General features: G+C 39.0%; 1 long non-coding RNA gene across 1 annotated transcript in view; it reads left to right on the top strand.

Moving 5' to 3' along the window:
- LOC117689511 (uncharacterized) overlaps positions 1–14,058 on the top strand; it is a 59,914-nt gene that overhangs the window by 12,629 nt on the left and 33,227 nt on the right. The window lies entirely within an intron of this gene.

The raw sequence follows: 14,058 nt of genomic DNA, 5'->3' as shown, positions 1-14,058 counted from the left end.
AGCCAGTTCCCCCCCCCCCCCCCCCATACACACACACTGCTTGACCCTATATAATTTGTATTAAAAAAAAAGTCACTAACTTTTACATGGATAAAATTATTTATTTGAAATTTTATACCTTGAAAACAACAATTAAGGCCTAAAATGAAATAACATTGATCTTGAAATAACTATCTCTTCCTGTAAATTATTACTAATGCTTGTCCATTCATGTTAAGATGCATATAGTAATTATACATCTTAAACCATCTATATTCTTCTTGTTCATGTCAGATAAATTGTAAATTTTATTACTCTTGCCCCACAAGGGCCTTAGAAGCAAGGCCAAATAAATAGTCAATACTTGACCATTTTTCAAAATTTTTTTCTCGACTACCTCTGAAAGAAAATATGAGTTCATATAGTCTAGTCCGATTTAGTCGAAAAAAAACTTTTAACGGCAAATAGTTATTATTTGGTCCAGCATGGTTTTTAAACATAATTAAAGTGTGCTGATTCCAAAAAAATATGCTGGTCTTCATCAAAATGGCGTTAAGTAGCTCAAAATGGCGAATCAAAATGGCGGACATACAACCAAATTTTATATATATATTTTTAAAGTCTTTTTATTATTGACAAACAATAATGAAATGATCCAGCTTAGTATTAAATCAATCTAAAGTGTGCTTAATTTGAAAAAAATTTGCGCCTGGCTTTCCCTAAAAAGCGTTAATTAGGTCAACATGGCAAATCAAAATGGCAGATAGTCAGATTTTATAATTTTTTTCCTAAAAAATTTAAACTAGGGTAAACGCATAAAAAACAATAATAATTCAGTCCAACAAAATTATTTTTGCATATTAATTAAGGCGTGCTTAGTCTGAAAAATATGCTTGCTATGACAAAATGTCAAAATGGTCGACAGGCAAATTCTATAATTCTCTTAAGTCTTAAAAATTGAGGTAACAAACGATTATAAATTGGTTTAGCACAGCATTTTATCATGACTAAGGGGTGTTGAGTCCAACAAAATATGTTGATCGCGATAAATAGTTAAAAATGGTGGACATCCAGATTTCATCATTTTTCGTCTCACAGTCTCTTTAATGGAAAAAAAAAATTCTACAAAATCACAAATTGGTCAAGCAAACATGTTTATCAAAATTAGGTAGTGCCAAGTTTGATGAATAGTGTTGGTCTTCATGAAAATGACGTTAATTTTGTCAAAATGGCAATTCAAATTGGTGTATACTAGTAGCCAAATTTCATTGATCTCTAAAGGGCTCTTAAATGGGGAAAATGTTTGAATATCATAATTTCAATACTAATGATGTACCTGGTAACTGACAATCAAATTTGAACACTTGTATTAATAGAAAAAACTCCACCAGCCTTTTATTAGCTCACCTGAGCTATTCTGATCACATTTCTGTCGTCCGTCTGTCTGTAAACTTTTCACATTTTTAACATCTTCTCAAGAACCAATGGGCCAATTTCAACCAAACTTGGCACAAAGCATCCTTAGCCTAAGGGGATTCAAAGGTGTGAAACTTAGGGACCACGCCCTTTTGCAAAGGGAGATAATTAGGAATTTATGAAAATTTTCAAGAAATTTTCAAAAATCTTCTTCTCCTGAACCATAAGACCACGCAAAGCTGAAACTTGTGTGAAAGCATCCTCAGGTAGTGTAGATTCAAAGTTGTGAAAATCATGACCCCCAGGGGTAGGGTGTGCTAAAATGGGGGGTCGAAGTTTTACATAGGAATATATGGAGTTAATCTTTAAAAATCTTCTTCTCAGAAACTCAGCAGCGAGGAGAGCTGAAACTTGTGTGAAAGCATCCTCAGGTAGTGTAGATTCAAAGTAGATGCAAAGTTGTGAAAATCATGACCCCCATGGGTAGGGTGGGGCCACAATGGGGGGTCGAAATTTATCATAGGAATATATAGAGTAAATCTTTAAAAATCTTCTTCTCAGAAACTAATCGGCCAGGAAAGCTGAAACTTGTGTGAGAGCATTCTCAGGTAGTGTAGATTCAAAGTTGTGAAAATCATGACCCTTGGGGGTAGGATGGGGCCACAATGGGGGGGGGGGGGTCGAAGTTTAACAATTGAATATATAGAGTAAATCTTTAAAAATCTTCTTCTCAGAAACTAATCAGCCAGGAAAGCTGAAACTTGTGTGGAAGCATCCTCAGGTAGTAGGGAGATAATTAGGAATTTATGAAAATTTTCAAGAAATTTTCAAAAATCTTCTTCTCCTGAACCATAAGACCACGCAAAGCTGAAACTTGTGTGAAAGCATCCTCAGGTAGTGTAGATTCAAAGTTGTGAAAATCATGACCCCTGGGGGTAGGGTGGGGCCAAAATGGGGGGGACGAAGTTTTACATAGGAATATAAAGCGTAAATCATTAAAAATCTTCTTCTCAGAAACTAATCAGCCAGGAAAGCTGCAACTTGTGTGAATGCATCCTCAGGTAGTGTAGATTCAAAGTTGTGAAAATCATAACCCCAGGGGATAGGGTGGGGCCACAATGGGGGGGGGGGGGGGGGTCAAAGTTAAACATATGAATTATATAGAACAAAATCTTTAAAAATCTTCTTCTCAGAAACTAAGCAGCCAGGAAACCTGACACTTGTGTGGAAGCATCCTCAGGTAGTGTAAATTCAAAGTTGTGAAAATCATGACCCTCGGGGGTAGACTGGGGCCAAAATAGGGGGGTCAAAGTTTAACAAAGGAATATATAGAGTAAATCTTTAAAAATCTTCCTCTCAGAAACTTATCAGCTAGCAAAGCTGAAATTTGTGTGGAAGCATCCTCAGGTATTTTAAATTCAATGTTGGGAAAATCATAACCCCTGGGGGTAGGGTGGGGCCACAATGGGGGGGGGGGGCTCGAAGTTTAACGTAGGAATATATAGAGTAAATCTTTAAAAATCTTCTTCTCAGAAACTAATTAGCACGAAAAGCTGACACTTGTGTGGAAGCATCCTCAAGTAGTGTAGATTCAAAGTTGTGAAAATCATTACCCCCAGGGGTAGGATGGGGCCACAATGGGGAGTCCAAGATTAACATAGAAATATATACAGTAATTTAGGGTGGGGCCAAAATGGGGGGACGAAGTTTTACATAGGAATATAAAGAGTAAATCTTTAAAAATCTTCTTCTCAGAAACTAATCAGCCAGGAAAGCTGCAACTTGTGTGAATGCATCCTCAGGTAGTGTAGATTCTCAGAAACTAATCAGCCAGGAAAGCTGCAACTTGTGTGAATGCATCCTCAGGTAGTGTAGATTCAAAGTTGTGAAAATCATAACCCCAGGGGATAGGGTGGGGCCACAATGGGGGGTCAAAGTTTAACATATGAATATATAGAACAAAATCTTTAAACATCTTCTTCTCAGAAACTAAGCAGCCAGGATCCCGGACACTTGTGTGGAAGCATCCTCAGGTAGTGTTAATTCAAAGTTGTGAAAATCATGACCCCCGGGGGTAGACTGGGGCCACAATGGGGGGGGGGGTCAAAGTTTAACAAAGGAATATATAGAGTAAATCTTTAAAAATCTTCCTCTCAGAAACGTATCAGCTAGCAAAGCTGAAATTTGTGTGGAAGCATCCTCAGGTAGTGTAGATTCAAAGTTGTGAAAATTGATAACCCCCGGGGGTAGGGTGGGGCCACAATGGGGGGGGGGGGTCGATGTTTTACATAGGAATATATAGAGTAAATCTTTAAAAATCTTCTTCTCAGAAACGAATCAGCCAGTAAAGATGACACTTGTGTGGAAGCATCCTCAGGTAGTGTAAATTCAAAGTTGTGAAATTCATGACCCCCGGGGGTAGACTGGGGCCACAATGGGGGGTTTAAGTTTAACATGAATATATAAAGTAAATCTTTAAAAATCTTCTTCTCGACACTGATCAGCCAGCAAAGCTGAAACTTGTATGGAAGCATCCTCAGGTATTTTAAATTCAATGTTGGGAAAATCATAACCCCTAGGGGTAGGATTGGGCCACAATGGGGGGGGGGGGGGGGGGCTCGAAGTTTAACATAGGAATATATAGAGTAAATCTTTAAAAATCTTATTCTCAGAAAATAATCAGCACGAAAAGCTGACACTTGTGTGGAAGCAACCTCAAGTAGTGTAGATTCAAAATTGTGAAAATCATAACCCCCAGGGGTAGGATGGGGCCACAATGGGGAGTCCAAGATTAACATAGAAATATATAGAGTAAATCTTTAAAAATCTTCTTCTCATGAACCATAAGACCAGGAAAGCTGAAACTTGTGTGGAAGCATCCTCGAGTAGTGTAGATTCAAAGTTGTGAAAATCATTACCCCCGGGGGTAGGTAGGGGCCACAAATGGGGGGGGGGAGTCAAAGATCTATATATGAATATATAGGGTAAATATAAAAACCTTCTTCTCAGAAACTAATCAGCTAGCAAAGCTGAAACTTGTGTTGAAGCATCTTCAGGTAGTGTAGATTCAAAGTTGTGAAAATCATGACCCCCAGGGGTAGGATGTGCCAAAATGGGGGGGTCGAAGTTTTACATAGGAATATATAGAGTTAATCTTTAAAAATCTTCTCAGAAACTAAGCAGCGGGGAGAGCTGAAACTTGTGTGAAAGCATCCTCAGGTAATGTAGATTCAAAGTTGTGAAAATCATGACCCCCATGGGTAGGGTGGGGCCACAATGGGGGGTCGAAATTTATCATAGGAATATATAGAGTAAATCTTTAAAAATCTTCTCCTCAGAAACTAATCGGCCAGGAAAGCTGAAACTTGTGTGAGAGCATTCTCAGGTAGTGTAGATTCAAAGTTGTGAAAATTAGGGACCACGCCCTTTTGCAAAGGGAGATAATTAGGAATTTATGAAAATTTTCAAGAAATTTTCAAAAATCTTCTTCTCCTCAACCATAAGACCACGCAAAGCTGAAACTTGTGTGAAAGCATCCTCAGGTAGTGTAGATTCAAAGTTGTGAAAATCATGACCCCCGGGGGTAGGGTGTGCTAAAATGGGGGGTCGAAGTTTTACATAGAAATATATGGAGTTAATCTTTAAAAATCTTCTTCTCAGAAACTCAGCAGCGAGGAGAGCTGAAACTTGTGTGAAAGCATCCTCAGGTAGTGTAGATTCAAAGTTGTGAAAATCATGACCCCCATGGGTAGGGTGGGGCCACAATGGGGGGTCGAAATTTATCATAGGAATATATAGAGTAAATCTTTAAAAATCTTCTTCTCAGAAATTAATCGGCCAGGAAAGCTGAAACTTGTGTGAGAGCATTCTCAGGTAGTGTAGATTCAAAGTTGTGAAAATCATGACCCTTGGGGGTAGGATGGGGCCACAATGGGGGGGGGGGGTCGAAGTTTAACAATTGAATATATAGAGTAAATCTTTAAAAATCTTCTTCTCAGAAACTAATCAGCCAGGAAAGCTGAAAATTGTGTGGAAGCATCCTCAGGTAGTAGGGAGATAATTAGGAATTTATGAAAATTTTCAAGAAATTTTCAAAAATCTTCCTCTCCTGAACCATAAGACCACGCAAAGCTGAAACTTGTGTGAAAGCATCCTCAGGTAGTGTAGATTCAAAATTGTGAAAATCATGACCCCTGGGGGTAGGATGTGCCAAAATGGGGGGGTCGAAGTTTTACATAGGAATATATAGAGTTAATCTTTAAAAATCTTCTCAGAAACTAAGCAGCGGGGAGAGCTGAAACTTGTGTGAAAGCATCCTCAGGTAGTGTAGATTCAAAGTTGTGAAAATCATGACCCCCATGGGTAGGGTGGGGCCACAATGGGGGGTCGAAATTTATCATAGGAATATATAGAGTAAATCTTTAAAAATCTTCTCCTCAGAAACTAATCGGCCAGGAAAGCTGAAACTTGTGTGAGAGCATTCTCAGGTAGTGTAGATTCAAAGTTGTGAAAATCATGACCCCCATGGGTAGGGTGGGGCCACAATGGGGGGTCGAAATTTATCATAGGAATATATAGAGTAAATCTTTAAAAATCTTCTTCTCAGAAATTAATCGGCCAGGAAAGCTGAAACTTGTGTGAGAGCATTCTCAGGTAGTGTAGATTCAAAGTTGTGAAAATCATGACCCTTGGGGGTAGGATGGGGCCACAATGGGGGGGGGGGGGGGTCGAAGTTTAACAATTGAATATATAGAGTAAATCTTTAAAAATCTTCTTCTCAGAAACTAATCAGCCAGGAAAGCTGAAAATTGTGTGGAAGCATCCTCAGGTAGTAGGGAGATAATTAGGAATTTATGAAAATTTTCAAGAAATTTTCAAAAATCTTCCTCTCCTGAACCATAAGACCACGCAAAGCTGAAACTTGTGTGAAAGCATCCTCAGGTAGTGTAGATTCAAAATTGTGAAAATCATGACCCCTGGGGGTAGGATGTGCCAAAATGGGGGGGTCGAAGTTTTACATAGGAATATATAGAGTTAATCTTTAAAAATCTTCTCAGAAACTAAGCAGCGGGGAGAGCTGAAACTTGTGTGAAAGCATCCTCAGGTAGTGTAGATTCAAAGTTGTGAAAATCATGACCCCCATGGGTAGGGTGGGGCCACAATGGGGGGTCGAAATTTATCATAGGAATATATAGAGTAAATCTTTAAAAATCTTCTCCTCAGAAACTAATCGGCCAGGAAAGCTGAAACTTGTGTGAGAGCATTCTCAGGTAGTGTAGATTCAAAGTTGTGAAAATTAGGGACCACGCCCTTTTGCAAAGGGAGATAATTAGGAATTTATGAAAATTTTCAAGAAATTTTCAAAAATCTTCTTCTCCTCAACCATAAGACCACGCAAAGCTGAAACTTGTGTGAAAGCATCCTCAGGTAGTGTAGATTCAAAGTTGTGAAAATCATGACCCCCGGGGGTAGGGTGTGCTAAAATGGGGGGTCGAAGTTTTACATAGAAATATATGGAGTTAATCTTTAAAAATCTTCTTCTCAGAAACTCAGCAGCGAGGAGAGCTGAAACTTGTGTGAAAGCATCCTCAGGTAGTGTAGATTCAAAGTTGTGAAAATCATGACCCCCATGGGTAGGGTGGGGCCACAATGGGGGGTCGAAATTTATCATAGGAATATATAGAGTAAATCTTTAAAAATCTTCTTCTCAGAAATTAATCGGCCAGGAAAGCTGAAACTTGTGTGAGAGCATTCTCAGGTAGTGTAGATTCAAAGTTGTGAAAATCATGACCCTTGGGGGTAGGATGGGGCCACAATGGGGGGGGGGGTCGAAGTTTAACAATTGAATATATAGAGTAAATCTTTAAAAATCTTCTTCTCAGAAACTAATCAGCCAGGAAAGCTGAAAATTGTGTGGAAGCATCCTCAGGTAGTAGGGAGATAATTAGAAATTTATGAAAATTTTCAAGAAATTTTCAAAAATCTTCCTTTCCTGAACCATAAGACCACGCAAAGCTGAAACTTGTGTGAAAGCATCCTCAGGTAGTGTAGATTCAAAATTGTGAAAATCATGACCCCTGGGGGTAGGGTGGGGCCAAAATGGGGGGACGAAGTTTTACATAGGAATATAAAGCTTAAATCATTAAAAATCTTCTTCTCAGAAACTAATCAGCCAGGAAAGCTGCAACTTGTGTGAATGCATCCTCAGGTAGTGTAGATTCAAAGTTGTGAAAATCATAACCCCAGGGGATAGGGTGGGGCCACAATGGGGGGGGGGGGTCAAAGTTAAACATATGAATTATATAGAACAAAATCTTTAAAAATCTTCTTCTCAGTAACTAAGCAGCCAGGAAACCTGACACTTGTGTGGAAGCATCCTCAGGTAGTGTAAATTCAAAGTTGTGAAAATCATGACCCTCGGGGGTAGACTGGGGCCAAAATGGGGGGGGTCAAAGTTTAACAAAGGAATATATAGAGTAAATCTTTAAAAATCTTCCTCTCAGAAACTTATCAGCTAGCAAAGCTGAAATTTGTGTGGAAGCATCCTCAGGTAGTGTAGATTCAAAGTTGTGAAAATCATAACCCCCGAGGGCAGGGTGGTGCCACAATAGGCGGGGGTCGAGGTTTTACATAGGAATATATAGAGTAAATCTTTAAAAATCTTCTTCTCAGAAACGAATCAGCCAGTAAAGAAGACACTTGTGTGAAAGCATCCTCAGGTAGTGTAAATTCAAAGTTGTGAAAATCATGACCCCCGGGGGTAGACTGGGGCCACAATGGGGGGTTTAAGTTTAACATATGAATATTAATTATATAAAGTAAATCTTTAAAAATCTTCTTCTCAGAAACTAATCAGCCAGTAGAGCTGAAACATGTATGGAAGCATCCTCAGGTATTGAAAATTCAATGTTGGGAAAATCATAACCCCTGGGGGTAGGATTGGGCCATAATGGGGGGGGGCGGCTCTAAGTTTAACGTAGGAATATATAGAGTAAATCTTTAAAAATCTTCTTCTCAGAAACTAATCAGCCAGCAAAGCTGAAACTTGTATGGAAGCATCCTCAGGTAGTGTAGATTCAAAGTTGTGAAAATCATAACCCCCAGGGGTAGGATGGAACCACAATGGGGAGTCCAAGATTTAAAAATCTTCTTCTCATGAACCATAAGACCAGGAAAGCTGAAACTTGTGTGGAAGCATCCTCGAGTAGTGTAGATTCAAAGTTGTGAAAATCATTACCCCCGGGGGTAGGTAGGGGCCACAAATGGGGGGGGGGGGTCAAAGATTCATATATGAATATCAAGGGTAAATCTAAAAACCTTATTCTCAGAAACTAATCAGCAAGCAAAGCTGAAACTTGTGTTGAAGCATCCTCAGGTAGTGTAAATTCAATGTTGTGAAAATCATAACCCCAGGGGATAGGGTGGGGCCAAAATCGGGGGTCAAAGTTTAACATATGAATATATAGAACAAATCTTTAAAAATCTTCTTCTCAGAAACTAATCAGCCAGAAAAGCTGACACTTGTGTGGAAGCATCCTCAGGTAGTGTAGATTCAAAGTTGTGAAAATCATGACCCCCGGGGGGAAGATGGGGCCACAATGGGGGGTCCAAGTTTAACATAGGAATATATAGAGTAAATCTTTAAAAATCTTCTGCTCATGAACCATAAGACCAGGAAAGCTGAAACTTGTGTGGAAGCATCCTCAGGTATTGTAGGTTCAAGGTTGTGAAAATCATGATCCCTGGGGGTAGGGTGGGGCCACAATGAGAGGTCAAAGTTTAACATATGAATATAAAGAGTAAATCTTTAAAAATCTTCTCCTCATAAACTATTCAGCCAGCAAAGCTGACACTTGTATGGAAGCATCCTCAGGTAGTGTAGATTCAAAGTTGTGAAAATCATGACCCTCGGGGGTAGGGTGGGCCCACAATGGGGGGGGGGGGTCGATGTTTTACATAGGAATATATAGAGTAAATCTTTAAAAATCTTCTTCTCAGAAACTAATCAGCCAGCAAAGCTGAAACTTGTATGGAAGCATCCTCAGATATTGTAAATTCAATGTTGGGAAAATCATAACCCCTGGGGGTAGAATTGGGCCATAATGGGGGGGGGGGGGCTCGAAGTTTAACATAGGAATATATAGAGTAAATCTTTAAAAATCTTCTTCTCAGAAACTTATCAGCCAGGAAAACTGAAACTTGTGTGGAAGCATCCTCAGGTAGTGTAAATTCAAAGTTGTGAAAATCATGACCCCCGGGGGTAAACATGGGCCACAATGGGGGGGGGTCAAAGTTTAACAAAGGTATATATAGAGTAAATCTTTAAAAATCTTCTTCTCAGAAACTTATCAGCTAGCAAAGCTGAAATTTGTGTGGAAGCATCCTCAGGTAGTGTAGATTCAAAGTTGTGAAAATCATAACCCCCGGGGGTAGGGTGGGGCCACAATAGGGGGGGGGGTCGAAGTTTAACGTAGGAATATATTGAGTAAATCTTTAAAAATCTTTTTCTCAGAAACGAATCAGCCAGTAAAGCTGACACTTGTGTGGAAGTATCCTCAGGTAGTGTAAATTCAAAGTTGTGAAAATCATGACCCCCGGGGGTAGACTGGGGCCACAATGGGGGGGGGGGGTCAAAGTTTAACAAAGGAATATATAGAGTAAATCTTTAAAAATCTTCTTCTCAGAAACTAATCAGCCAGGAAAGTTGAAACTTGTGTGGAAGCATCCTCAGGTAGTGTAAATTCAAAGTTGTGAAAATCATGACCCCCAGGGCTAGGGTGGGGCCACAATGGGGGGGTCAAAATTTAACAAAGGAATATATAGAGTAAATCTTTAAAAATCTTCCTCTCAGAAACTTATCAGCTAGCAAAGCTGAAATTTGTGTGGAAGCATCCTCGGGTAGTGTAGATTTAAAGTTGTGAAAATCATAACCCCCGGGGGCAGGGTGTGGCCACAATGGGGGGGGGGGTAGAAGTTTTACATAGGAATATATTGAGTAAATCTTTAAAAATCTTCCTCTCAGAAACGAATCAGCCAGTAAAGCTGACACTTGTGTGGAAGCATCCTCAGGTAGTGTAGATTTAATGTTGTGAAAATCATGACCCAAGGGGATAGGGTAGGGCTACAATGGGGGGTTGAAGTTTAACATAGGAATATATAAAGTAAATCTTTAAAAATCTTCTCCTCAGAAAATAATAAGCCAGGAAAGCTGAAACTTGTGTGAATGCATCCTCAGGTAGTGTAGATTCAAAGTTGTGAAAATCATGCCCCCCCCCCCCCGGGGGTAGACTGGGGCCACAATTGGGGGTCAAAATTTAACATATAAATATATAGAGTAAATCTTTGAAAATCTTCTTCTCATGAACCATAAGACCAGGAAAGCTGAAACTTGTGTGGAAGCATCCTCAGGTATTGTAGGTTCAAGGTTGTGAAAATCATGATCCCTGGGGGTAGGGTGGGTCCACAATGAGAGGTCAAAGTTTAACATATGAATATAAAGAGTAAATCTTTGAAAATCTTCTTCTCAGAAACTATTCAGCCAGCAAAGCTGAAACTTATATGGAAGCATCCTCAGGTAGTGTAGATTCATAGTTGTGAAAATCATGACCCTCGGGGGTAGGGTGGGGCCACAATGGGGTGGTCGAAGTTTTACATAGGAATATATAGAGTAAATCTTTAAAAATCTTCTCCTCAGAAACTAATCAACCAGGAAAGCTGACACTTGTGTGGAAGCATCCTCAGGTAGTGTAGATTCAAAGTTGTGAAAAACATGACCCCCAGGGGTAGGGTGGGGCCACAATGGGGGGTCGAAGTTTTACTTAGGAATTTATATGTATAGAGTAAATCTTTAAAATCTTCTTCTCAGAAACTAATCAGCCAGGAAAGCTGAAACTTATGTGGAAGCATCTTCAGGTAGTGCAGATTCAAAGTTGTGAAAATCATGACCCCTGGGGGTAGGGTGAGGCCACATTGGGGGGTGTTAAAGTTTTACATTGTAATATATAGTTAATCTTTAAAAATCTTCTTCTCAGAAACTAATCAGCCAGGAAAGCTGAAACTTGAGTGGAAGCATCCTCAGGTAGTGTAGATTCAAAGTTGTGAAAATCATGACCCCAAGGGATAGGGTGGGGCCACAATGGGGGGGGGTTCGAAGTTTTAAATAGGAATATATAGAGTAAATCTTTGAAAATCTTCTTCTCAGAAACTGATCAGCCAGGAAAGCTGAAACTCGTGTGGAAGCATCCTCAGGCAGTGTAGATTCAATGTTGTGAAAATCATGATCCCTGGGGGTAGGGTGGGGCACAATGGGGGTTCGAAGTTTTACATAGGAATATATAGAGTAAATATTTAAAAATCTTCTTCTCAGAAACTAATCAGTCAGGAAAGCTGAAACTTGTGTGGAAGCATCCTCAGGTAGTGTAGATTCAAAGTTGTGAAAACATTATCCCTGGGGGTAGGGTGAGCCCACATTGGGGGGGGGGGGGGTGGGGTGTTAAAGTTTTACATAGGAATATATAGAGTAAATATTTAAAAATCTTCTTCTCAGAAACTAATCAGTCAGGAAAGCTGAAACTTGTGTGGAAGTATCCTCAGGTAGTGTAGATTCAAAGTTGTGAAAACATGATCCCTGGGGGTAGGGTGAGCCCACATTAGGGGGGGGGGGGGTGTTAAAGTTTTACATAGGAATATATAGAGTAAATCTTTTAAAATTTTCTTCTCAGAAAGTAATCAGCCAGATGATTGTTTATAATTGTTAAGACTTTGGCCCCAGGACAATTCTTTGGCCTCACAAGAAGGTTCAGAGTTTGATGTAGCTTAATATCCCATATATAAACAATTGTAAGGGATCTTTTTGAGGAGTGCAATACTCAACATGTGATATGACTATAAAATCATCCTGTTAGAAAAGGGACTAATGATTATAAACATAAGAATATCTAGGGGGAAAAAATGGATTTTATTTATACAGGATCTACATGTATTATTGTACATTGTCCAGATTGTTTGTATTATGACTCCATTAAGCTGATTTTATCATACCTATTGTTCCTCAGGTGAGCGATGTGGCCCATGGGCCTCTTGTTTTTAATTTGTAACTTTTTTCAACAATGACCACCATTCCTTTTGTGATAAATTGTTTGATTTAGGTTGATTAGCTAGTTTTAAGTAGTACGTTTGCTTTGCATTCCTTACTTTATTTATGCATTCATTTCTTGCCTTTTGATAATTAGCCCAGTCCACTGAGGATTGGGATTTTTTAGCCTTCGAGTGCAGACGTTTGCATTGCCTTATAGCTCAGCGAACAGCATTATGCCTCCAAGGGGGATCATTAGGTCGAGAAGTGATGACCTTGTTTGGTATATTTTTGGTGGCAGCCTCTAATATCTTATTTGTAATTTTGTTACAAGCTTGATTGATTTCATTAGAGATTTGCATATCCAGATTTTGTTTATGTAGGCAAATTTTATAATCATAAAAGTTGGTTTCCGAAAATGACCAAACATTTCTAGTGAAAGTTCGACGTATAATTTGGGCAATTTTAGGACACAGTAGATGGGACAGTGGTAGCCTGTGTTACTTGGAAGAATGTTGTCCCCCACCCCAGAAAAAACGATGTTTTCTATATTGTTTACTATTAACAAATCTAGTAATGTTTCAGAGTTTTCCGTAAAATGCGTAGGGTCTGTGATAAGTTGTGTCATTCCTAGATCTTTAATGATATCATTGATTTTGGAAGTTCTTAAATTGTTAAGGTTGTCATTGAAATCCCCTGTAATAATGATATTTGATATGTTTGTATCTTTAGCCTTCTCCATAGAATACGCTATTAAGTTCCATTTTTCTGTTTCTGAATTAGGACGGCGGTAGAACGTTCCAATAAGAAATTTCTTTTTATATATAATACATTCCACCCATATGCATTCTACCTGGGTAACTTCTAAGTCGGTTCTGCGCTTGCACACGATATTACTATTGACGTATATCATCACGCCCCCGTATCTATTGTCACCTCTATCGCGCCTCATTGGTTCTTGAAAACCCTGATTTATCAAATCTTCGGAGTCAGTATTGTGGTCCAGCCACGTTTCATTCAATGTTATGATGTCAAACCCCCCGAATTCTACTTGAATAATATCAATTTTATTACTTACACTTTAGACATTGAAATGTACTAAAGTAATCGAGTTCTCCAAAAATTGATCGAGTGAGTTTAGAGAACTTTCATGTAGGTCTTGATTAAGCGCCGCGCAATTATCATAAGGGCCTGGGTTTTGTTCTATATCGCCGCTTGATAAAAGAAGATGCATGATTATCCATAGAATGGTTGTTTCATTACGTTAGCTATCAGGCGTACTAGTAGAGACGTATAAGTTGAGGACCATTGAGCATGTACTTTGTCCGTATAGTAGGTGTAATCTCTGTGTGGTGTAATTAATGTTTTAGGATTGCTTGATATTTGGGATGTATTTGTAGAAAAAAGTGAGATTAATATTAATAATGACAACGATTTTGGACCATAGTTAAGCAATAGGTTGACCATAAGTATAGTAAGCAGGTTTATGCAGCCTTTTCTTTTAAGAGAACCGTGGTGTAACCCTAACCTTAGGCATAAATAAAAGTTCAGCAAATATTACACTTTATACAGTAAAAAAAAAACTCATC

The sequence above is a fragment of the Magallana gigas genome, chromosome 5, assembly GCF_963853765.1.
Source record: "Magallana gigas chromosome 5, xbMagGiga1.1, whole genome shotgun sequence".
Classification (NCBI taxonomy): domain Eukaryota; kingdom Metazoa; phylum Mollusca; class Bivalvia; order Ostreida; family Ostreidae; genus Magallana; species Magallana gigas.
The sequence above is the reverse complement of the archived record's forward strand: the minus strand, read 5'-3'. Positions and strand labels throughout refer to the sequence as shown.